The 25,166-nt window shown below is 45.8% G+C and overlaps 1 protein-coding gene across 4 annotated transcripts in view; it reads left to right on the forward strand.

The window, feature by feature from the left end:
- Nucleotides 1–368: 368 nt before the first annotated feature.
- Nucleotides 369–25,166, forward strand: part of ZNF395 (zinc finger protein 395) — a 41,540-nt gene continuing 16,742 nt past the window's right edge. Inside the window, exon 1 of one of the 4 annotated variants that reach the window (XM_040626470.1) lies at nt 369–460. The gene's annotated coding sequence lies outside the window, so the exon portion shown is untranslated. Of the gene's footprint in view, nt 481–626; nt 724–744; nt 887–25,166 lie in introns of those variants that run through there. The other 3 variants (XM_040626471.1, XM_040626469.1, XM_040626468.1) reach the window with 3 other exon arrangements.

Raw genomic sequence — 25,166 nt, forward strand, 5'->3', positions numbered from 1 at the left:
CGGGTAAAAATCGCGTAAAATGTCATAAAATGGAGAAAAAAACCCTTAACCCAGAAAGAAAATGGGAAAGGTTGATTCCAACGCTCCCTCCGTCTCGCGCTTTCGCTTGCGCTCGGAGCGGGTGCCGGCTGCGCGGCCTGGGTCTCTATCGCCCCCGCCAAATCCCGTCCTTGGCGCCCAGAGCTCTCTGGCTTCCTTTCCCGCCCTGGGGCGAGCTCGGCCTCTTTCGGAGAAGCCCATCCCAGAGCCAGGCCTGGAAAAACAACAGCAAGAAACTTTGGCTCGGTTTGCGGTTCAGTGAAAAAAGGCAAACACTCAAGTTTGGTTTGGGGCTGCAGGCGCCGGTTCCGATTTGGGGGTGGGGGCGGGGGTGTCACAACTCGGTCAGGTTCAAGTGCGCATGTGCGCGAGGAGTCGCTCGGGCACTTATTGAGCGCCCACTGTCTACGGGCGGCCGGGGGTGTGTATCCCCGGCGCGCGGTGGGTGTGTGGGGATGGCGCGGGCGCGCGTGGCGGGCGGGGGCGCGCAGGCCGCGTGCGCGCGCGGCGCCTGTGGCTGGGGAAGGGGGCGGGCGGGGGGGGGTGTGTCCCCGAGGCTCGCTCGTTCGCTCGCTGGCTGGCGCGCTCCTCCGCTCCCTTCCCGGGCGGGGAATCCGGGCCGGGTTGTGGCCGCGGCCGCGTACGTGAGCGCACTGTCCCGGAGAGGGAGGGCAGGCCGGCCAGGTGGGCGCGAACGGAGCCTCGGCGGGCGGGCGGCCGGAGCGGAGCGGGGCGGTGGGCCGCGCCGGGTGGGCGGGCAGGGGCCGCGGCAGCTGCAGCCCCGAGCCAAGCCGAGCTGTCCGAGCGGGAGCTGCCCGGCCCGCGCTGCTGCTCGTGGCTGGGCGAGGTGAGCTGCGCGGGGACCTCGCGGCGCTGCAGCCCGGGGACGGGGGCGGCCCGGGAACTTCCCACGCTCCGCACGCCCGCGGGGGCCGGGCCGTTGGCCTGAGGGCCCGGGAGGCGGGCGCCGCCGGGTTAGCGGCCGGTCGGGGCGCGGGGGCGCTGCGGCAGTGCCAGTGCCCGCGCTGGCTGGGTGGGGGGTGGCCGCCCGCTCTCCCGTGCGCCGCCTTGTTTATTTTGCCCGCCGCGGGCGCTCGCAGAGGAACCCCCTCCCCAACTTTGAGCGCTTGTCCGGAGTCGCCTGTCCGACGGAGACTGACCTGCCCCCTCCCTGACCCTTTCCGGCTGGGCCGCCAGCCCAGCCCTCCCGGCGCCCCGCGCGTTCCTGCCCACTCCACCGAACGAGCGAGCGAGCGAGCGAGTGCCGGGCTCCGGGACGCGCGGCGCGACACACCCTCCACCTCGGGGGCTGCCCCCCACCCTTTCTGTCCCCTTTTGTCCACCCGCACTTCCTTCCAGGCGGTTAAACCCTGCCTCTCCTCACCGGTGGCTCCTGGCCCTCCTTGGAAATGGCACTGTGGGCATGTAGGGTGCTCGGGTGGGGGCCTGGACAGGGAGTTTGTCATGTGCAAACAATTTCAAAGGCAGAATTTTCTTCCTTGCCTGGGAGTTAAGGGCTCAGCGCCTTCACTTGAGGATTGACTCCGAAATGTAAAGAATCCCACCTGCCAGGCGGTGGGGGTGGCACTGCCTCCTTGATTTCAGGCAGTCCTGGGCAGTTCTCGGTGGCTTTGGAACATTTCCACCAGGCAGGCGTTCTCCTGATGTCAGGCCTCCAGGCGCAGGGTTGCCTACAGGCCACCGCTATCTTCTTTACACTCCTCTTTCTAGAAAAGTGGCTCTGGTGCAGTTTGCTTGAAAGTGAGTGATCAACAGGTATTGAAGGCTTTTTTGACACCCTCCTGAGGTGTTGTGTAAACAGAGGTTCCGGGTCTCAAGGAACTTGAAACATAGGGAAACAGCAATTAAGTTCAACTCCACAGGTACTTTTGAGGGGCTGCTGTGTTCTCAGCACCCTGCCAGGCTCTCAGGGAGAGATGATAAGAGGCACACAAGAAATCTAAGGCCTCAGAAATCCTACTGACCAGGTGGGAGTGATTTGAGAGCTCAAGTTCAAATTAATGTGCTGTGGCTGCTGAAATTACTGTAAATGCTAGGGGTGGGTGGTGGGTGGGAGGACTAATATCAAAGGAAAGGTTAGAGTTGGGGAATGGATTTAGGGTACTAAGTTATGAAATAAGTTAGGCACTTGGAGAGTAACTCACTGGCCAAGACCCAAAGGCAAGAGAGGGAGAAGTAACAGGTGCCAGAGGAGAATAGGTTCAAACAGTTTATCTTGGTGAGGGAGGATGCAAAAGATACGTGAGATGATTCCTTCCAGGGTTTATAATCTCTTGGAGGAGACAGAAAGGCTTGAGCATGTGAAATAAGACCGCAAGATAAGGCACAATTAACTGTCAAAATGCGAGGAGTAGAAGAGGTGCTATTGGAGCTCAAGAAGAGGGCTATGGGCAGGAACTGTATTAAAATTCTGTATACAACCGCACTGTATTCCAGGAGGATGGGACCCTTGAGATGGGTCATGAGGTGCCATTGAACATGGCTTTCCTGAGAGACAGGAGATGGGCTTGGCCAGACGAGGGAACGTTTCCTGAGCAGGAGATAAAGATGGAGAGCAACAATGGTTAAGATTGTGAAAGTCCTAGAAAGCCAGACTGGGGAATTGCACTTTACCCTGTGTGTACTGGGGAGACATGAAAGGTTTTTGAGCCAGAGAGTGACGTAACGAAAGGGTGTTTGGAAAGGTTTGTAGAAGTAATGTTCGGAGACAAATCAGTAGACTGTTATAGTTGTGGAGTGCTCAGAGTTTGGACTGGGATAACTGGAAATGGAAAAGAGGGTGGGTTTTAGAAGCATTACTGTTGAAATAATCTGTTGACAGGGGCAGGGTGAAGGAAGGAGATGAATGGAAATTAATTCTTTGTGGAAATTGATTACACGCCAGGGCCTTGGAACTGCTGTAGCTGGTAACTCGAGAAATCAGAAATGTGTGTTTTGGAGAGAAGCAATTGACAGGCTGCAGAGGTTTGTCGTATTTGCCAAGACGTCCAAACATAGGTGTCTTGCAAGCAACTGAGGCTCTGAGATTGGTGGGAAACCGGACTGCCAAAGCTGGGAGAGGGAAGGCACTCTGAGTGGGATGTTGTCTTGGTCATAGGTTGTAGGTCCTAGCAGTAGAAGATGCTAGTGTGTGGGACTGAGGGTCTGAATTGGAAGACTCTGTTCTGTATTGCCATTCAGATGACATTGCCAGGTCCTGAACCTGAAGTTGGCAAAGCAACTTGAGATTGGAGATGGAAGGGAAGAATGGAATTTGCTAAACACAGAAATTGTTGGGCTTTGAAGCAAGTTGAATACTGCTGTCCACTGAGACCTTCAGGCTAGTCCTGGTGTCCCTTCGTAGGTGTGTGTGGGGGAAGCCACAAGATGGGGGAGGAGCAAGGTGACCAGCAAGGAGCAAGGAGGGAATTTGGGGCCTAGGGAGACTGCTTGTCCCAGGGCCAGGTCTGTCCTAACCTGTGCCATTGCCAGTTCCCAGGAACCACGAAGCGACCTGCAGCGGGGAGCTGGTGCCGGTTTTTTCTGAGCTCTGAATTCCGCTTTCTTGTTGCAAGGGTGACTTAGGATGATTTGCTGAGCAAATTCCCCAAGCCTCAACTTGCAACATCTGAGGGCTGGCGAATTTGGAGGATGATTGCAAAAAGTTGCAGAACGCCGGGGAGAATGTACTTACAGTTCTGGAGCCTCCTTGTTTCTCTGAGATGCAGGATCAGTGAACTAGCAGGGAAAGCTGCTTGCGTGGGCGGAGGCGTCCATCAGCTATTTTTCCTTTATGGGTGATAGATGACTGTCAAAAAAGTTGCATGGAGCAGTGGTTGAGCTAATTTACTCTTTAAAAAGTAGTGTTTTTTTGCACTGTTTTTGTCTGTGACATACATTAAGAAGTAAAATTTACATCACGACCAATGTACACTAAATCATGTATGTAAAAATCTAATTTAAGTTCCTGAAGTACTCCTTTCCTTTGCTTGGTGCAATCTCCTTTGGTACTTTTATTTTCCATTCTTTTCTTTTTCATTTAAAAATGCTTACTGCCTCCTGCTAAGTTGACTTAGCCACTCTGTCATGGACGTAACCCCCGGTTTGGAAAACACAGTTATAGAGAGTTTTCACATCTAGAAAGTGTTTATTAACTGCTCGTGTGCAGGGCTCCCCTTACTAGTGCTGTAAGTGGAAGGAAGCATGAGGAAAAGACTGAACATTTACAGGCTAGTTGAAGAGAGAAGGTATACCGATGATTAAATGCCAAAGCGAAAAATAAGTCCCTGTAGGGTTCTTGGCGGGTAGGGTGGGGGAGGCAAGCAGCTTGTGCTGGAGTGGCTTGGGAACACTTTTGGGGATAGGGAAGGAAGTCTGGGATGAACTCATTGGGGTGTCACATGGTGCCGCACAGGTGGGGGTGTGTGTGACATGAACAAGGCTTGGAGTTAGGATGTGCACAGTGTGTGTAAGAGTGGATAAAAGAGGGTTCTTATTAGAGAATGGGGAGAAGCCAGCCTGGAAAGGTGGGTTAGGATCAAAGTGTAGGGGTTGTAAACTAGTGACCCAAAGAATGTATTCTGCCTACAGAAGTGTTACGATTTGGAATACACAAAGGTTTTAAGAAATTGGGAAAAATCCAGTACACTGCTGGACTGGGGACTCAAAGAATCAGATTAGGCAGTGAATAGTGGTGGCCCCCTGTGGACGGGAGCCAGGCCCGGTGGTTCCCAGTTATCATAGTCCCAGTACTCCTTTTGCGTGAGTGTGGTCGCTTTACATTCCCTCTTTAGTCCTGCAGGCCTTTGGGTTTGTGATCTGATCTTTCGAGAGACCTAAATGCCAACCTAGGGAACTTGAGATGGTTGTCCTGGCTTTGGGTGACCACTGGGGGATTTGGGTGGGAGTGTGACATGATGGAATCGGAGATATTTGTGTACAAGTGATTTGTTTTAGGCAAGTCAGCAGCACTTTCTGAGTTGCTGCTGGCTAGAACTTTGGAATATTTTTCTGGCAATTGGAGTGGTACTAGTTAGAGAGGGCTTTGGGCTGTATTCTGTATTGTGAGGCCAATTTCTAGTGACCCCAAGATCTCTTAAGCCTTCGCTTTTGCTACTTCTGGCTGGCATGGGTAGATGGTGGCTCCTGGCACGTATCTTCTGAGAATGATGTTGGGGTAATAATTTGGTGAGATGTGAGTCACCACTGTCAAATGCCATATGACATTAGATTCTCAGGATCTTTGGTTATGTGAGTCAGTAATAAAGGAACAGCGAAGAGAGGGGCTGTGTCATTTCTTATTTCCCTATTCCTAGGATACTCCTAGGGGGTAGGCCTCTAGGGTCCAGAGATTCGTAATCCAGGATTCAAAATGACCACAGAATTATTGGTTCAAACCTTGGTGTTAGTGCCAATGACCCCTGAAAACTAGGCTTATTTTGGGACCAGCCAAAGTGAGTAAATTCAGGTCTCTGTGGTCTAGAGACAGTTTGGTTTATCCTGCAGGTCCATAACCACCAGTGAGTCCGAGCATTTCCCCAGGTGAGCTACAGGTGAGAGGGACGGAGCAGTCGTCGCCCTGCTTTATGCAGCTTGACAATCTGATGACTTAAACTATTGCTGTTGTGACATTAACAGAAGTCGAAGGTGAAGCGCTCTCTGCTTCAGGCTGACTTCTGGTTATCCTGACATCCTACTGGTATCAAATTGAACCCATTTCCTGTTTTACAGGGTGGTTCAGTTACTAGAACAGAGGAATGAGGGACCAGCTGTGACGCGCTCTGGCTTTCGTAAAGTATTTAACAGTTTCTTCAGATATGATGGTCCATATTAAATAAGCGGTAGAATGTGGGCTGGATGGTGTTATTAATTTGACAGTCATATGCAAAAACTGTTAATTAGTGGCACTGAGTCAGCCTGGAAGGGGGTCTGAAGATGAGTGGCACAGGGTTCTATTCTTGGCCTTGAGTGTTCAGCATTTTCCCAGTGTGGTGGATGGCCGCACAGAGGTGGGTTTGTCAGAGTTGGTGATGGCTCTGAGGTGGGAGGGATTGCTGATTGAGTAGATAGATGAAGGCTCACACTCATCCAGGATGAAGGCCCAAATTAAAAAAAATTCGGTAAGGGATAAATATAAAGTCTGATTTAGTTTGTAAAACTTGAATTGTTCACACGTTCTGGTAAGTTAATTCCACTTCTAGAAGTACAGCAAAGACCATATCCAAAATGTAGATGGTGTTTATGCACAGAGATTATTTGAAGGTTTTTTTTTTTTTTTTAAACTCTAGTGAAAAATTAGAAACAGCCTAAATATCCCATAGTGTGACTGGACTGAAAGTCACCTACAAGTGATTCTGATGGATATGTCTTTAAGATAGAATATAATGAAGCCATTAAAACAACGTTTAGGGGGCAGCTGGGTGATGGGTGGCTCAGTTGGTTAAGTGCCCAATTCTTGGTTTTGGCTTCAGGTCGGGATCTCAGGGTTGTGAGATCGAGCCCCACGTTCAGTGCAAAGTCTTCTTGAGATTCCCTCTCCTTCTGCCCCTCCCACTGACACACTGTCTCTGTCACTGTCTGCCCAAGATAAATAAATCTTTAAAAAAATCATGTTTAGGAGTAGCTTTAAAATAACACGGACAAATGTTTCTGCTAAAACTTAAGGTGCCTCTACAATATGATTTCAAATCTTAAAGAAACAAAGTGCATAGAAAGTGGCTGGAAGTAAATATACTAGTAATTCTAATACTAAGTTACAGATACTGGAAGGGTGGATGGAGTTGAGTGACTTTTTTTTACATTTTAAATTTATTTGTATTTTCTATAATGTGTATTTTATAACATAATGGGAAAAGCACTGCTATATATTTTTTAATGTATTTTTTTAGAGCAGTTTTGAGTTTAAAGCAAAATTGAAAAGGTATAGAGATTTCCTGTTTACTCCCTGCCCCCCGCCCCATGCACAGCCTCCCGCACTATCGACATCCCACCGGAGTAGTACGTTTGTTGCAATTGGTGAACCCATATTGACATGTCTAATCACCCAAAGACCATAGTTCACATTAGGGTTTACTGTTGGTGTTGTACATTCTATGAGTTTGGACAAATGTATAATGACACGTATCCATCATTAAGTATCATACAGAGTACTTTTATGCCCTAAAGTCCTCTGTGCTTTGCCTATATATATGTATCTCCCCCAACCCTCAGCAACCACATTTACTTCTTACTGTGGACAGTTTCACTTTTTCCAGGTTGTCATATAGTTGAAATCATACAGCATATAGTCTTTTCAGATTGGCTACTTTTGCTTAGTAATATGCAATTAAACTTCCTCCATGTCTTTTAATGGTTTGAGAGCTCATTTCTTTATAGCACTGAAGAATACTCCATTGTCTGGATGTGCCGCGGTTTATGTATCCATTCACCTCCTGAAGGGCATCTTGGTTGCTTCCAAGTTTCAGGACTTTTTATGAATAAAGCTGTTGTAAACATCGACAGCTGCTGTAGGTTTTCGTGTGGACATAAGTTTTGAACTCCTTTGGATAAATACCAAGGAGTGTGATTGCCAGATCATAATGATAAGGGAATGTTTAGTTTTGTAAGGCACTTCCAAACTGTCTTCCAAAGTGTCAGTACCATTTTGCAATCCCACCAGCAATGAAGGAGAGTTCCTGTTGCTCCACATCCTCACCAGCATTTGGTGGTGTCATGGCTCTGGATTTTGGCCATTCTCATAGGTGTGCAGTGGTATCTTGTTTTAATTTGCATTTACCTAGTGATATGTGACGACATCTTTTCATGTGCTTTTTTTGCCATCTGTGTATCTTCTTTTGTAAGGTATCTGTTAAGATCTTTGGCCCATTTCTTAATCGAATTATTGGTTTTCTTATTGTTGAGTTTTACGAGTTCTTTGTATATTATGGATAACAGTCCTTTATCAGATGTGTCTTTTGCAAATATTTTTTTTTTCCTAGTCTGTGGTTTGTCTTTTCATTCTCTTGATCACTGCTATTAAAAAAAAAAACATTTTATGGTTCAAGGACAGGATAGGGTAAAGGTAGATGGTTTATTCGGACTGATCTTGAGTTCCTCCCTACTATATGTCAAGCCCTGGTTTAGGCACTGGAGTCACAAAATAAGACTCAACCCCGGACCTGGAATTGGTGATCTAATTGAAAGAGGGAGCTCGACAGGTGAATAGACAAGCACACTATAGCCTTCTTGTACTCCAGGCATGTGGAGGAGGGGCAAATCATGTGGGGAAAAAAGTTTTGAGATTGTTCTGTGGTTCATGGTTTAATGTGAGCCCTGAGTGGGGTGAAGCTTTTAGAAAATTGAATCTAGTTCATAACAGAATCAGAAATTCATCGATCCAATCACGGGATCTATTTTTAATGACTTCTTCTGGTCATTTGACCTTTGGGCTATGAGGGGGTCGGGGAGGCAGGATTTAAGGGAAACACAAGCAAGCAAGACTTTATCCTTGGGAGGGACACTAGGATGATGTAGGATCAGGAATGACTGGAGTGAGTACACTCATGGGGTGGGTGCACGATAGTGCTTTCATGTACTTTCATGGTTATCAGGCATAGGAAAGAGTACATTTACTCATTTTTACTCCTGGTGTTTGGAATATGATCAGTGGATAGAACAATTGCTCTATCCTCTCTAGTTTCCCATCTCTCATCTGTAGAATGATTATACATTACAGGATTCCTTCCCTGTACAATGATTGCACTGAAGTTGATAACTTTAAATTTCCTTAAGTTTCCTTAAGTCTCCCCTAAATACGTGGAGAACAGACTTCGGTTCACTATGAAAACGGGGTTTGTATCTGGCAGAGCTGTCCAGCAACAGAGATGTCTGCCCATGGAGTAGTGAGCTTCCCACTGTCAGAGGTACTCTGTTTGGGCCGAAAGCTATTGATTAGGGCTGCTGTAGAAGAGGACAGGAATTAGGCTGACCTCCAGAGTCCTTTCCAGGTCCTAGGGTTATTATGTGACTTGTCAACGCTGAAAGATAATGTGCAATAGGGGACATAGCTCTAGTTGCGTGGTATTTGAGTCAGCGTCATCACGGAAGCTCTTTTAAAAAATGTTTAATATGTGAGTCCCCACATTTTGAGAGACCCTTCTGGGGTCATTTTAGAGGCTATTTCATGGTTGGTAGGGCTGTGGCCCCAGGGCTGCTGAAAACTGAATTTGGTCTTTCAGAAAAGCAAGAAAGTGGGGGCGGGGTGGAAGTGGCAATAATAAAATTAATGAACACGTCGAAGTGTGTTTATTGGCCAGTTTTATTCAGTATAATGAGTGAATGAAGGTGGGGTCCTTTACTTGAATGATGGATCGTCCTCTGGGCTGTGGAGGACCTGGGAGTACCCTTGCTCATCTCCTTCCTCCTTCATCTCCCACACCATAGATTTATATCCCCAGCTATAGCACATTAAAAACTATCTTGACACCAGGGATAAGACTGAGCCTCATGATGGCTCTCTAGGTCCAGGGACAAAGAGAACAAGGCACAAATTTAAAGAAACTTTGGAGTGGGGTTTCCCAGGCATGCACATATTTGGTTTATATCAGACAATACGTTTGTGGTTTGAGTTAAAAATGTTTACTTTTTAAATTTATTAATAGCTTACACATAGAAAATAAAATTTCTTTTTTTTAGAAGCAGGCTCACAGCGGAAGAGCCTGATGTGGGGCTCGATCCCAGATCGCCGGGATCACGCCCTGAGCCGAAGGCAGACGCTTAACCGCTGTGCCACCCAGGCGCCCCAGAAAATAAAATTTCTATTTCTATAAAATTTGATTTAGTTTAGTTTTGCCTAAATTTTACTTAAATATAGGGCCTATTTAGAATCTACTGAGATTATTTAAAATTTTTAGATTTTCTTCCTGATATTTTTGGATTACTTTTTGTTGTTTGATTGGGGGGGGGGTTGTGCAATGCTAGGGTTAAATCCTATAGCCAAAGTTTCTTAGAGAGCTCTGCAGAGAGGGCAGAGGCTTATCTCATCTTTGGAGAATATCACAAGATGATTTCTGTGTCCCCGTGATCTCGTCTCACATTTTGGCACTTGAAAAATCAGTCTTTGGCAAGAAAGTGCTCTCTTTACGTGGAGTAAAGCAATTTGGGGGTGCAGGAAGTAGGGAAGGACAGTTTAGATGTATGGAAAACACAGAGGCAGAACTTAGTTATTTAGAACTAAAGTTGGAAATGTTTGTGCCCTCAATGATGAAGGGCCCGAGTGTCCTTTAGCTCAGTATCATCTGGGGCCTTGCAGAGTATGGCCCATCAGCTAGCTGGGTTTCTTGAATTGCTCTGAACTGGTTCCTTGGGCCCCATACCAGAGGTATGGGAAACACTTAGACTATCATACGCTTTTTTTTTTCTTAATTTTTATAAAGCAGAGTATGATAAGAAATAACCGTTCACAGCCTTTTTTGTCGTTTGAGTATAGGGAAGCCATAAAACTCTTTTAGTAAAAACAACCACTTTCAGGGGCTGTTTTTTTCAGTGCTGGCGGAATGAAAAACTCCCTCTCCTCTTTCTATTTTTCTTCTGCTGGAAATGAATTGCTCTTGGTGTGCCGTTCTTAAATTCATGTGTCCTCTATCCATTTTAATCTTGTTATCTATTTTTATGGTGACTGTCGCCATGGTACTTGAGCTCTTTACATAGCACAACAGAATTTCAGATGTCTGATAGGACAGCTCAAAGTTCTGCTGCAGCCAGCAGAGAAACAGTGTTTGAGAAGCTTTTTTTTTTTTAATTGAGGTATAATTTGCATACAGTGGAATGCTTAGATCTTAAGTATGCTGTTTAATCAGTTTGACAAATGTGTTTTGAGACAGAACATTTGTATCACCCCAGACATGTTCCTTGTGACCATTTCCAGATTATCCTCCCCCCACCCCCAACCAGAAGTACTATAGCTCTGATTTCTACCACCCCAGGTTAGTTTTGCCTCCTAGTTTCTTAATATGAAAATGCTGTGTTTCTGAGTAGTACTTTGAAGAGCCGGAAGAGTGTGTGTTTAAAAGTCAGTATTCTATATGGTTAGGTGGCCCTGGTAAGTAAATCATTTTTGGTGCTTGTCTGCTCGTACCTACAGAGTCTTCCTTCTCATTAGTCCATGGGATCCAGATTAATGTTAGGAATTCTGAAAAGAAGAGTCTGAGGCACAGACACGAGGCCTAAGATGGAGTATGTGTGGTTGGGCAAAACTGCCATTATTGGCAAGTGTGTGTTAGCTGGTTGTGTTGGAGAGCTAGAATGCTCAACTAGGAGAACTGCAGTTGCTCCTAGCACGTCCCGGTGGATTTCCCAGAAAGCCCCCTGACATACTTTCTCTCTTTTCCTGCCTCTTCCTTGAACTAGCATATAAATTTAATGATCCAGAGAGTTACCCTGTTGGGCTTGTAATATTGTAACAAGATCTGTGTTGCAAAGCCTGCTCGCTGCGCTGCTGAGCTCTCAGCCTCCTGGAAAGCATGTGTCAGATGCAGATAGAAATTGCCCCCAACACATTATTGAAATGTATTAAACTGTGTCAGTTTCTTTTTTCTTTTTTTACCCTTTCTTTCTTTTTAAAAAACTTCAAACGTTAAATGAAATTTTCATTACTAAAGTAGTGCATGAATACATTCTCTGTAGGAAAAAAAAAAAACCCAAAAACCCACCCAAACGCAAACTTTCCAGAGGAAACAAAATCTTCCTTGACAACCACTCCTAATCCCAGTCCTTCTCCAGAGGTTAACCTCTGTTAGGAGTTTGTGGGTATTCAGATGCCTTACATACTTGTGTTTATACCTGTAGATCTTTTTTTTTTTTTTTAAAGATTTTATTTATTTATTCGACAGAGAGAGAGACAGCCAGCGAGAGAGGGAACACAAGCAGGGGGAGTGGGAGAGGAAGAAGCAGGCTCATTGCGGAGGAGCCTGATGTGGGGCTCGATCCCATAACGCCGGGATCACGCCCTGAGCCGAAGGCAGACGCTTAACCGCTGTGCCACCCAGGCGCCCCTATACCTGTAGATCTTAAAAGGAGTTCAGTGCGTTGCGCTGAAAGCACTGTGCTGTTGCTCGCCTGTCCCCCACAACGGGACGACTTGGTGATTGCTTCCTGTCCGGCTATCTAGGACTTCTTGATTTTGTCTAACTCCTGCTTGGCCTTCCTGAGAACCTTCCCCTAATTGATGGACATTTATGTTGGTTGTAAATCCTCTACTGTTACAAAAGCTGTTACAGTGAACTTGGCTGCACATGCCTCTTTGCAATGCTTGTGTTTCTCTAGGGTAGATACTGAGAAGAAGCAATTGCTGGGTAATAGGCTTCTCTGATTTGAAATCTTAAGGAAGATACATTACAAGGTCAGTTCCTAGTTTAGACCTGATGTTGGCCAGGGCATACTTGAAGTGTGCTCAGACATGAAGCAGTTGTTCGTTTGTTCCTTCCCTCCCTCTCTCCCTCCCTCTCTCCGTCCCTCCCTCCCTGTCCCTCCCTTGCTCCTCCTCTCCTTCTCTTCCCTTCTTGTTGACACACAATGCTGTATTAGTTTGAGGTATACAACATTGTGATTCAACAACTCTATACGACAAGTGTGGCTACCGTGTCACCATACTATGCCATTACAATAACATCAACTATATTCCCTTTGCCGTACCTTTCATCCCCATGACTTATTCATTCCATAGCTGAAAGCCTGTATCTCTCACTCCCCTTCACTCATTTTGCCTGCCCCCCCATCCCCTCTGGAAACCATCAGTTCTATGTTTTTATGAGTCTGATTCTGCTTTTTGTTTATTTGCTTTGTTTCTTAGATTCCACAGAGGAGTGAAATCAATATGGTATTTGTCTTTCTCTGACTTGTTTCACATAGCGTAATACCCTCTAGGTCTGTCCATGTTGTCGCAAATGGCAAGATCTCATTTTTTTTTATGGCTGAGTAATATTCCATTGTATGTGTACCCTGTGTCGTCTTTACCTGTCTGTGGACACTTGGGTTGCTTCCATATGTTAACTACTGTAAATATTGCTGCAGTAAACATAGGGATGCATGTATCTTTTCAAAGTAGTGTTTTCATTTTCTTTGGGTAAATACCCAGTAGTGGAATCAGATGGTATTTCTATTTTTAATTTCTTGAGGAAACTCCACACTGTTTTCACAGTGGCAGCACAGTTCGCATTCCTGCCAACAGTGCATGAGGGTTCCTTTTTCTCCACATCCTCACCAACACTTGTGATTCGTATTTTAATTTTTTTTAATTTCTAAAATTTCTTTTTGATTTTAGCCATTCTGACAGGTGTGAGGTGATATCTCATTGTGTTTTGATTTGCATTTCCCTGATGATGAGTGATGTTGAGCATCTTTCATGTGTCTGTGGGCCAGTTGTATGTCTTCTTGGAGAAATATCTATGCAGTTTCTCTACCTAGTTTTAATCAGATTATTTATTTTGGGGGTGTTGAGTTGTATAGATTCTCCATATATTTTGGATACTGGCACCTTATTGGCTATGTCATTTGCAAATATCTTCTCCCATTCAGTAGAGTTGCCTTTTTATTTTGTCCTTGGTTTCCTTTATTGTGCAAAAACATTTATCTTGATGCAGTCCCAATAGTTTTGCTTTTGTTTCCCTTGCCTTAGGAGACAAATCTAGAAAAATGTTGCTAAGGCCAGTGTCAAAGAAATTACTAGCCATGTTCTCTTCTAGGATTTTTATGGCTTCAGGTCTCACATTTAGGTCTTTAATGCATTTTGAATTTCTTTTTGTGTTTGGTGTAAGCAAATGGTCATTCTTTCACATGTAGCTGTCCCTTCTTCCCAGCACCATTAATTGAGAGACTGTCTTTTCCCTATTGTGTATTCTTGCCTCTTTTGTCGTAGGTTAATTGACCATATAAGCGTGGGTTTATTTCTGGACTCTCTTCTGTTCTATTGATCTATGTGTCTGTTTTTGTGTCAGTATCATACTGTTTTGTTTACTGCAGCTTTGTAGCATATCTTGAAATCTGGGATTATAACAGATCCAACTTTGTTCTTTCTCAGGATTGCTTTGGTGTTCACGGCCTTTTATGGTTCCATACAAATTTTAGTATTGTTTGTTTTAGTTCTGTGAAAAATGCTGCTGGTATTTTGATAGGGTTTGCATCAAATCTGCAGATTGCTTTGGATGGGTAGTATGGGCATTTTAACAATATTAATTCTTCCAGTCTATCAGCATGGAATATCTTTCCATTTGTTTGTGTCATCTTCAGTTTCTTTCATTGAGGTTTAATAGTTTTCAGTGTACAGGTCTTTCACGTCCTTGGTTAAGTTTATACTTAGGTTTTTTACTCTTTTTGATGTGGATGTAAATGGAATCATTTTCTTAATTTTTCTCTCTGCTACTTCATTATTAGTGTGTAGAAATACACCTGATTTCTGGGTATTAATTTTGTATCCTGCAGCTATACTGAATTCATTTATAACTTCTAATAGTTTTTTGGTGGAGTTCTAAGGGTTTTCTATGTATAGTTTTATGTCATCTGCAAATAGTGACAGTGTAATCTCTTCCTTACCAATATGGGTGCCTTTTCCCCCTCTCATGTCTGATTGCTGTGGCTCGGATGAAGTAATTGTTTTCTAAGACTAGGGCAGGGTTTACGTTTTGCTAGGTGTGTGCCCCCCCGCCATGAGTCAGGGCTCATGGGCTACACGGTTGGTGTTGGGAAGAGCCCCTCTGAGCCCCATTGTTCATTCTGTCTGGTCTCCCCAAGGACTTTGGTCTGCATGTTGGTCACGGTTGTGTGGAGAGGAATGCCAGGATGGTTGAGTAGCACGTTGAGGACTCTGGATGGTGAGTTTTAAATCCAGTTCATTTCCAAACTGGAGACCTTCAGTGCATCTGTAATTCTTCTCTGTGACATCTTTAGAATTCCAAGTGTGGCTTAAATGCTCAAGCCAAGGGTGAGGCACATTTGGAAGCATTTTAGTGTTCTTAAAAAAAAAAAAAATCTAGAGCTCTGTCATGTTACTTTTATTAACAGTTTCATTTTATTTGGAGAAGGGTGATGTGTGTCTCTCTGTATTTACACTTCTTGCCATCATCTCTGGATTTCCGAGAACTCCTGGAAATCATGAAAATTCGTCGTGTCAGGCCAGATCCATGCTTTTAGGAGCCAGTGTGGTGAGGGAGGATTTGGCTGTGTCTTTCTTGAAGGCACATGCTGGTGCTGCTGTTCACCTCACTGGTGAGAGGCAGGGCACTTTGCAGCCATAATTATTACACATGTATTTGCCTTCAGATCCCTTACGCAGACGTTAAGCAAACGGTTCTGGTTCTGAGCCCAGGGGGGTCCCCCCTGTTGCATTAAATCTCTTGTCCAAACTCAGTGATGCATTTACATAGCCTTCTTTTGGGGGTGTTGAGGCATCTCCTCCTCTGGTCTCCCTTGAGTGTCAACAGAAGGTACCTCTTCTGTCATTTCAGGATTCGGTGACAAAGTTGGCACCCTACCTTATCTCAGGGCCTTGCTGGCCTTGGTCTTTCTGGCCTTCTTAGCATGCCTGCTCCATCGCACAGCCCATTTAGGTAACTGCCCTCTGGTTTTACAAATTGTCTCTCTTGGTGGGTGGCAGCCAGTGCTCTCAGTGTGGACGAATCTCTAGTTTTATTCAGGGGGGTTGTAGGTGGTCAGTGTGTTTGTTTTTAGTACTCTCGCAGTGGTGCTGGACAAGACAGTTTGTCCGTCTGTCTTTTGCCCTTGGTGACCACAGTACTATGACAGTCTGATCTACAGTGACATCGAAGTCCTTTTATGGGGTTCTGACTGTTGCCCCAGAGCTTTCACATGGTCTTGATTGTTTTTTCCTTAAATGTGTTATATTGCCCTTGTCATTGTTGGAATTTACTGGCTGCTTTTCCTCCTATTTGTTCAAAGTTTCCCTTGTAATCGTCCCGTAAGTTTGGCTTATCACTACTCAGTTTAGTGCCTTTTTTCTTTTCTTTTTCTTTTTTTTTTTTTAGGGAGTTTTATTTATTTGAGAGAGAGCGAGCATGAGCAGGGGGAGGGGCAGAGGGAGAGGGAGAAGCAGACTCCCTGCTGAGCAGAGAGCCCAGCTGGACATGGGGCTTGATCCCAGGATCTGGGATCAGGACCTGAGCCGAAGGCAGACGCTTAACCGACTGAGCCACCCAGGTGCCCCTAGTGCCTTTTTTCTGTTCTGTTTTTCCTGGCTGTCGTGTAGCAGTTACTCTGCAAGGAAGGGATGGTGCTTATTAGTACCTGAGGTGCATTTTTTTCATTTTTTCCCTAGGCTTCTCTGTCAGACCCAGCAAATAAGAATCTCCAGGAAGAGGAGCTTGGGGATCCTTTAAAACCAAGAGACTATTGAAAACAAAGCTGCATTGCTTCCTTAAAGCCCCAGTTTGTCCTTTGAGTAGGAGCCAGTTTTCCTCGTAGGTGAGGAAGCTGAGGCACAGAATGGCGAGGCGATTTGCCCAAGGTCACACATTGGGAGGTTAAGAGTTCGTTTGCAGCCCTGACTCTTTCATTCTGCATTCTCTTGGGGGTATTTATAAAAGTGTTAAATAAGGATAATTTTAGTCCTAACCCTGGGTGAGCCCCACACTTGATACTTTGCTCTCACAATGCCCATTTCATTTCCTCTTCCGTGCCCAAACCACCACCACCACATTAACCTCTCAGTGACTCGAGTTTTTACTAACAAGGAGCCTCTGTAAGAGGTCACTGAGTCTAGCCTCTTCCTCCTCTTCCTCGATGCATAGGTTTCCTGCATAATACAGTAGAAAGAGCATAGCTTCTGGAATCAGACATAGCTGAGCTCATATCTCCGTTCCCTCGCTTCCTGGCTCTGTGGCCTCGGGCATATGACTGCTCCTCTGTGAGCCTCAGTGTCTTCATCTGTAAAATGGAGGAGATGATGGTCCTTCTCCCGTTGGATTATTGTGAGGGATGAAATGTGATACAGTACATGAAATGCTTAGCAAGTGGCTGGCACCTAAGGCTTTGGCAAATAACAGCTATTGGAACCTTCCTGAAGCAACATCAGTCTTTGAAAGGCTGTTTATTACAGAGAAGATCCCCTCTTTTTCTCTTGCTGGTTTATTCTGTAACAGTTCAAATGAAGTAGATGCAGTTTTGTTTCTGGTGCACACGGCAGTGCCTTTTCCCTCAAAAGGTTCTAGTCTTCTGTTGGCCCCGAACTAAGTATAGTCTACCTGCCAGCCTGATAGGGGGTGGCCTCCTTGATTGTCCTTGAGGCAGGCAGGAGCTCCCCGGCCTCGTGTAACCACGGCCTGTGTGTCTTGGCCCACTGAGCTCTGATTTCATCCTTCACTTCTCTCAAAACTCAGGAGCGTGAGCCATCTGGTCTCTGTGATTGTTCCACATTTATTTGTCACTTTGGCTTAGAACCTCCTCACCAGTGAGCACACTCTGCCCAATGCCGTTAGCCTGTCCATTTCAGAGAGCGCATTCAAGAGTGGACACCCCAAGATCCCGGGCCAAGACTGGGGTGACCACTCATTCAGCCAGTTTCTCTGCCTCTGTTTTGTCTTTGAACTCAGCCTCAGCCCTGTAGTTGTTGGGGCGTGAAGATTCCCGAAACGGCCCTCTCCAGGGAATGGTACCCCCTTAGTGGTTGTGCTTTGGGTCAGCCCCTCCCCCATGGTGTTCATTTTTCACTGTGTATTTAAACAGTCTTCCTTTATGGTGTCTCTCGTCCCTTCACTTAGGCTGACTTTCTGTTTTCTGGGGAAATGCGTCTGTCTCTCTCACCCTCCAGTCACCCAGCAGATGATTTTTTTTTTTTTAGATTTATAACATACTTTATCTCAGCTTAATTAACTTATGTCAAACACTTAAAATTTTAACATGCACATTCATTGAACTTTATGAGCTTCATCCTGAAAACCGTCTTTTCATCACGCTTCAGTGTCAGAGTGCTGGATGGTTTTTGCCTTTTCCTGAAAGAAGCAAATTCTGATTCATTCATCTAATTATACAGCATAGATATATGAATGTAGCCCTGGAGGATCTTAAGTGCTTTTAGAAACAAGTGCTGGATGCGTGATCCAGGTGGGCGCTCCATGCGGCCTAATGGTCTTTAAAGGCGGGGGCTGAAGCTTAGGCTTCTTCATTATTCCGCTCCATTCGTCGGTAGGAGCCGGGCCCCTGTGTTGAACATCAGCAGGTTTTGTTCTGGGTGCCCCTCTCCCTGGGTCTCCGGTGAGTCCCGCGCGGGGCTGCATGGTGTGGGCCTGGTCCAGATCTGGGACAGCTGGAACCCGAGACTGAAGTGTCTGTGGGCGGGGTACAGATTTGGGAGGCCGCCACTGGAGGTTGCTCAGAGAGGCTGGTCGGGTTCCGCCTCAGGGAGCTTTGGCAGCAGGCCTCGAACCACCCTGGGCAGGGCACCAAAAGAGAGTTGGCTTGGGGGAGCAGAGCAGGGGCCAGGTCACGTGGGAGATGGGCAGTGGCCCGGGTCCTGACTTTGAACTGCAGGGGCGAAGCTGTCTGGCTGGGTGTTGAACTCAAAGCACTGATCGATGGGGTTGATTCATTGTGGCCAATAGGCCTCCAAATGGAATATGGAGGACTTCTCAGTTCCCCCAATCCTGCTGAAATCAGTTTTGTTGTGATTTCCATTAATTAGTGGCTCACCCGTGGTTTACTTTGGAGTCAGTAGTTGTATTACTGGTTCTTGTTGACTGTCCTTTGCTAACTGCGATTCCCAGCTGCCAGCGTGACAGTGGCAGCTGAGCATTCAGTGTGGCCTGTTGACATTACGTAGCTACCTAGCACCCGTCTAGAGTAAGGGACTAGGGCAAGGGAACACATCTGTCGAGTGCCTTCCAGATGCTGGGTATGTTTCTCATTTTTCCCAGGTGAGGCAGGAAATTGAGCCTCCAAGATGGTGGCTGAGTGTCCCAAGTCACACAGGTGGAGGTGACCGGCTCACATCCCTGTCTACGGTCCGTTCTTTCCCTAGAGAAGTGCCCCTGCAGTGTGTGCCTTGGCTTGGCTTCTCCTGCACAGGCTGGCTGTCCATTTTGATGAGCCAGGTTCAGCCCCGTCGGCATCGTCCAGCCTTTCCCCCTCTCAGCCATGGCATTCTCGGGGGATTGGAAGCACTCCCACTGGTATTGGAGGAATGCTCCCCTCTCGGAGCAGAGTCTCCCAGGAGAAGACGATAGAGGGACAGGGCGAGGGGCTGCCCCCCATCCGGAAACAGAAAACATGAATTGGGGAGGGGGAATAAAGGGAAAAGTTGGATTAAAAGTTGGCCTGTAGAGGTCTGGCTCCCCCCTTCTGGCCAGTCAGCCACTCTGGTCTTAGAGCAAATTCTGGTGTCCAGCTCCTATTTAAAGATTTAAATGCTTTCAGCCACGACAGTATTCTGGCATGCCAGCATCACATGGTTCTTGTGATTTATTATTTCCAAGGTCACAGCTTACTTCCCATTAACGTACATATTAGACGGGTGCCTCCCAGATGAACTATGGATTCCTGAGGGGTATTTGGGTAGCACCCTGGTCCCTGTCCTCACTTGTTTGATTTCTGGGTTAGGTGTCTCTAAGTTGACCAATCTTGTCTGCATGTGCGTGGTTTCTTATCTTTAATTTGGGGTCTCACACTGCTGGCCCACCCCCAGACCAGGTGGCACCTTTCTTGGGCACCTGAAGCCCTGTGTGCTCTGATGATCCATGGCAGGAAAGGGCTCCTGCCCTTTATTAACCTGCGCATTCCGGCCAGGCAAGTCAGCAGGGCTCTCAACCTCCTTATGAGCCCCACTGTCTGTTTATTTAGCATTGCCAAGAACTGTGATTATGATTTTTCCAGTTTTATTGAGAAACAACGGATATATATCACTGCGTAAGTTTAAAGCATACAGCATGATGGGGTGATTTACGTATTTTGTGAAATGATTATCACAACAGGTTCAGCTAACATCTACTCATTCCGATTCAATAAAAAGAAAAGAAAGAAGAAAGGGAGAAAAGTGTTCTTGGGATGAGTGCTCTCAGGATTTTTCTCCTGACACCTTTGCTATAGATCACACAGCAGTGGTAGCTCCAGTCATAGTGTTGGACACCATATCCCGTGTACTTTGTGTCTTATCACTGGAACTTTGTGTCTCTTGACTACCTTCCTCAGATTCCCCGCCCCACCGTCCCCCTGCCTCTGGTAACCACAGGTCTGATCTCTTTTTCTATGAGTTTTTGTTCGCTTGTTTGTTTGTTTTGCTTTGGTTTTTTTAGATTCCACATGTAAGTGAGATCATACAGTATTTGTCTTTCTCTCTCTGACTTATTTCACTTACCAAAATGCCTTCAGGGTCTGTCTGTGTTGTTGTAAATGGTGGGATTTCCTCATTTTTCACAGCCGAATAATATTCCGTGGTATATACATACATCTTTTTTATTCATCCGTCGATGGACACTTAGGTTGTTTCTTAGCTATTATAAAATAATGCCGCCGTGACCGTGCGGGTGCAGATATCTGTTTGAGTTAATGTTTTCTTTACCTTTGGATGAATTGCTAGAAGTGGAATTCCTGGATCATAGGGTAGTTCTGTTTCTAATTGGTGAGGAACCTCCACCCTGTCTTCCGCAGCGGCTGCACCAGTTTGCGTTCCCACCAGCAGTGCACGAGGGCTCCCCTTCCTTCCCATCCTTGCCGGCATTTGTTACCTCTTGTCTTTTTGAGGATGGCTCTTCTGACAGGTGTGAGGTGATATCTCACCGTGGTTTTACTTTGCGTTTCCCTGATGAGGAGCGATGCTGACCATCTTTTCATGTGCCCATTGGCCTTCCGTGTATCTTCTTTGGAGAAATGTCTATTTGGGTCCATTGCCCATTTTTAATTGGGTAGTTTGAGGATTTTGTCTGTTTGCTCGCTCTTGAGTTGTATGAGTTCTTTATATGTTTTGGTTATTAACCCCTTATCAGATATATGGTTTGCAAATACTTTTTTTCCTTGTTCTGTAGATTGTCTTTAGGGAATGTGATTATTCATTCAACTGACTGTTGAATTCCAAATAGTTTCTACTTTAACCACTTAAATGGAAAAAAAATATAGAGGGAGTGTATTTCTCTGCCTTCCTAAGCAAGAACATCAGAAAGCCTTTTTTTTTTTGTCTCGGGATTGGCACCTTGGGCATCATTAGTGCACAAACTTCCCTTTCTGGCAGGTGTGCTACTCAGGGCCTTATGCTAATGGATTGTTAGGCTTTTTAAATTCTCACCTCCATGTTTTATATTTTTGGGGGTGGTGGTTTTCTTGCAGCTCATGCTTTTCATTACCATAAGTGCTTCTAATAGATCCCTTCTTCCCAGTGAAACTCACACTTTCTTCCTCACAGTCCTAGGAGGACCAGACAAGGTTGTGGGAAGGTATGGGGGCCTGTGAACTCCAGAGCCCTCCGCCCTGAGCCCCTGTCCTGCTGCTGGGTCTCCACTTGTGGAGAAGACAGAACTACATCAGGGAAGATCCGGGAAAGCTGCAGACACCACAGCTTGTTAGCTTGGGCAAATAAACGACCTTGAGGAACCTCAGTTTTCTGAGGTGTAAAATGGGGATTGTCCCTCCATATTTTCTTGAGTTGTCGGGAGTGTGCCAAATGTGTGTGTTAAAGTGAGTGGAAACCCAAGAGCCATTCAAACAGTCCTTGGTGGTTTGAGTCAATGAGCAGGTCTGTTGTATGCTTCCTTTAAAAACTGCTGGGGAGAACTCTTAGTTCTCTGGGCTCATTCTCCAGGAGATACTCAGCTCCTGGTTTCCTCCCTCCTGCTGGGCTCTGGGTAAAATGCCAAGTCAGCAATCGCTCATCTCCCCGCCTCCTTCTGGAACGCTCACATAGTTTTAGCACAGTTCAGATCAGGTTTAACCACAGTGCATGCACACACGTACACATGTGTGTGTGCGTGCTCTCCCTTCCTCCCATGCATGCACAAACCCGGTGCTACAGCAACTCTCTACCTCACACGGCACATTTGTAAGCATGTTTTACCTCTGCCTGCTTCCTTATATAGAATTCTCTGCCTGTTTTCAAGAAACCACTGCAGTCTCAGAACTGAGTTTGAACACTAAAACTCTACCTTTGCTTTTGATAACCTGTCTTCATTTTAGGGCAAGCAGCACGTATTATTCCTTAAAACACAATTTTTTTTTTGGGATCTGGGGCTCTCCTCACCCATAGGTATATCATCCATTTAAAATCCTAAGTCTGAAATCAATCAGTCAATCAGTCAGTCAGTCTTCAATCTGATGGGATAAGCAAGATTTGGTCTGTGTCCTCAAGGTGCTTACCGCCTAAGGGAGATGCAGTCCTACTGGAACAAGTAGAAACAGATTACTGAGCCTACCCATGTGCCAAGCACTGGCCTAAGAATTGTCTTGTTTAATGCAGAGCAGTGTATGCAGGGAAGGGCAATGCACCGAGGGCACCGCGGTGGTTTTGAAAGCGAATGGGGAGCTGGGTGTGAAGGAAGGGGAAGTGCGCTTGTTCCTGGGTAGAACTGTGAAAACAGCTTTCCTTCCCTGCTGGCAGTGCAGACAGAATGGTCTCTTTTACTTGACTGACTGTTGGTTGTGCAGTCAGACCGACAAAAGTGTTGACTGATCAGGGTCATTTAGTATTTGCTGGAGAAAATTCAGTGTAACCAGATCAGATGACCTATTTCTATGGCCCATCTGCTGGAATATGAAAATAGCACTGCTATTTGGGACCTTTATTTTTTCCTTCCATTATCCTATTACATCTATTACTCACAATAATGGGAAGGCTGGGTACTCACTTATAGGGGATGCTGTGGCGAGGATTCCAGCCCTGGATGGGGGTGGGCAACCTTTAAGGTCCCTGTCAATCTTGATAGTCTGTAATTTTAGTTTTACTGATAGTCTGAACCATTATACACGGATGCAGTGTGATCCAGCTTTTAAAAACCTACAGAAAAAGATGATAATTAGAATGCCCTGAGAATCCAAATAGTCATTTTTCGAACAGCTGATTTAGAAATGTTGATATCGAGTCAATCACTAACATGCTCGGTGCTGTATATCTTAAGCTTGTATTGTGAAAATCTAAAATGCACACACCACATTTTGGAATGGTGTCATAGGGCCTGATAAATAACTTGAGGGGTCTAAAAGTTTTAGCTTAGGCCCTTGGCCACTCTTGGAGGGGGTTCTGTCAAAAGCCAGGCTGGGCAGAGGCTTCTGGGAAGAAAGGTCAATGTATGCCCAGTGAAGTGAGTATTTCTTTACTTTTTCTGGGGCAGACATCCCAGATAAATAAATAAATAAATAAATAAATAAATAAATAAATAAATAAATAAATAAAGCTTGAAAACCGCCAGGTGGTGTTTGGGTGGTGACATGGGTATGGCCACTTGCTTCTGCCAGGGTTCAAATGGTGACCTGCAAACTAAGAGGACCACGGACATATTCGCACACGATCATAAGTATGCTGTAAATGCACAAGGCATCTCCCCACAGAGGTCACCCTGGCATTGCGGAAGAATGAACTGTCTGGGAAGCCTGTACCCCGACGAGATCTGTTATAGAATAGTAGCTGTGGTTCGCTACAACATTTTGACCTTTGGATGAGCTTAGACAATCACACTGAAAAAAATTTTTACGTTTAAACTTTATAGCTTTTAAAGGAAAAAAATTAGCTTTCTGATAAGAGGCTAAGAATCATATGCAAAATATTAGCCAAAGAACTAAAAACTCCAGCTGTTGTTCTGTGTAGTAGTTACCTAGTGGAGATCACAAAATAGAAAGCTGAGGTTCAGTAGGGAACCTGAAACTCGTGGCAGAGGGTTGGTGTCCCTCCCCATGTCCATAAATTGTTCATTAGAGGGGCAGCAAGTACCAAGATTTAACAAATGGGAGTCTTATTCCAAACTTCACTCTCTTTCAACAACGCCACCATCCCCCAAGACACCCCATTAGGTGTATGTCGAATCATGTTGACTTATGACCTGCCTCCTGGAGGTGCCACTAGGTGAGGCCCTGGCTTGCTGCAGTGTCCTTGGGTGGGAGGGGAGAGCGGCCATTGTGCATGAGCACGTGAACACACACGCACGCACGTGTGCTGAGACAGGTGTTTGTCCAGCCACAGTCACATGTCCCATAGCAATTTGCAACTCAGAACCACAGAAAGGGGTTGTTTTCCTATTTTGTCTGTTCCAGTTATCTAACTGATGGCAGATGTCCTCATTACGGGCTATTAGTACATCAGAAGATGTTTGCTGAGGTTAACCCCTTTTGGACACTGACCAAAATACAAGGGTGGCCACTCTAACCTTTTAGTGACAACAGCATGGGTGAGAAGCACAAGAAGGTTCAGGATCCCCTTAAAACTGTCAGCTGGGAAGGCTTTTTAAGCATATGTTTATGCCTCGGTCAAGGAATTCCATAAGTAACTTCATAAAGGGGGGGTTGGGCTACATGTTGAAACACTGTTATTGTTACTTTGAAAGAGAGGTTTCTTGATTTCTCTTTGCTACACTAGAACCCTATAGCAAATTAGGGGATAGCTGTTTATAGGGACCACTGATAGCTCCCAAGAAAGAAACCAAATGGAGAATGAATAGAAGTAGAGATGAGGAAAGAGGGGTTTGAAGGAGGCTATTGTTAGACTGATAGAAGCGTGCTAGGAGGGAGGGTGGACGCTCCACCGGAGATGTAAAGTAACAGGTGATCCTGGCAAGTCACTCTAGGTCTGGAGTTACTCTGGGCCCTTCAGCCACCTGCGTGACAGACCTCTGTAGGTGCTAGGTTCATTTCTGAGTCACTGAAGGACTCCGTTGGTCCTGTTGTGCATAAAGCCATGTCCATAAAATAATGAGTATACTGGCAAACACACGAAAGGCATCGACTCACCCCTGGCAATGCTACCCAGTCTGTATTTAGTCTAGATTGGTATTCTTCGCTTCCATGCTATCAATCCCCAGTATGAACTTAGCTAAAATTTTCCTTAACTTTTGGGATCGTCACATTATCTCTTTGTGCCCTCTGAGAGGCAGGATATGTGTAAAGGTCTTCCTGAACCACTAAATGATTAACAGTGGCTTGGACTGTTAACAGGGTCACACTAAACCTTGACCTTT

Source organism: Ursus maritimus, unplaced genomic scaffold (assembly GCF_017311325.1).
Source record: "Ursus maritimus isolate PB19 unplaced genomic scaffold, ASM1731132v1 scaffold_11, whole genome shotgun sequence".
NCBI classification, from domain to species: Eukaryota; Metazoa; Chordata; class Mammalia; order Carnivora; family Ursidae; genus Ursus; species Ursus maritimus.